Genomic DNA, 1,014 nt, shown 5'->3' with positions numbered 1-1,014 from the left:
TTGCTAGAGAGAAAGAGAGAGAGAGATGGAGATGAAATGAATGGGTGAAAGGGGTTTGACCCATTGGCCTAGTCAAGGGTTTGATCCCTTGTCAAGTTTAGTCCCTCAACTTTCGTTCGGGTGCGGGAATTACCTAAACGAGATAATTTAAAACGCGCATCAACGGGAGATGTTATAAACATATAACGGACTTTATATTAGTATAACGGAAAAGTAAATGGAAAAAGGCGGGATGTTACATTACCTACTCCTTAAAAGAAATTTCGTCCCGAAATTTAAGTAGGCGTAGTAGTCGTTGTTTCTTCCTCGAGATCTTGCGTTTCCGAATTCACGAATAGATGAGGATACTTCCTTTGCATTTGATCTTGTCTTTCCCAAGTAAACTCGGGTCCTCTTTTGGCATTCCAACGAACCTTGACAATCGGGATTCGGCTTTGTTTCAATGTCTTGACGGAGGTGTCCACAATTTCAACCGGTTCCTCCATAAAATGAAGTTTGTCATCAATAGTAAGTTCTTCGAGAGGGATGACGATATCGGGTTCGGCAAGACACTTTTTCAAGTTAGATACATGGAAGGTAGGATGAACGGAGTTCAATTGAGGCGGAAGATCTAAACGATAAGCAACGGTTCCAATACGCTCCAAGATTTCGAAAGGACCAATATACCGCGGATTTAGCTTCCCGCGTTTCCCAAAACGGATTACACCCTTCCAAGGTGCGACTTTTAACATTACTCGGTCACCGACTTGAAATTCAAGATCGTTGCGTCGTTTGTCGGTATAGCTCTTTTGACGACTTCGGGCCGTCCTAAGCCTATCTCGGATTTGAACGATTTTCTCGGTGGTTTCGTGAATGAGTTCGGGTCCGGTGATTTGCACGTCGCCTACCTCGGCCCAACAAAGAGGTGAACGACATTTGCGGCCATATAGCGCTTCAAAAGGTGCGGCTTTAATACTCGCGTGATAACTATTGTTGTAAGAGAACTCGGCGAGAGGTAAGTGCTTGTCCCAAGCT

The sequence above is a fragment of the Rutidosis leptorrhynchoides genome, chromosome 4 (assembly GCF_046630445.1).
Source record: "Rutidosis leptorrhynchoides isolate AG116_Rl617_1_P2 chromosome 4, CSIRO_AGI_Rlap_v1, whole genome shotgun sequence".
In the NCBI taxonomy this organism is placed as follows: domain Eukaryota; kingdom Viridiplantae; phylum Streptophyta; class Magnoliopsida; order Asterales; family Asteraceae; genus Rutidosis; species Rutidosis leptorrhynchoides.
This window is presented reverse-complemented; position numbering follows the sequence as displayed.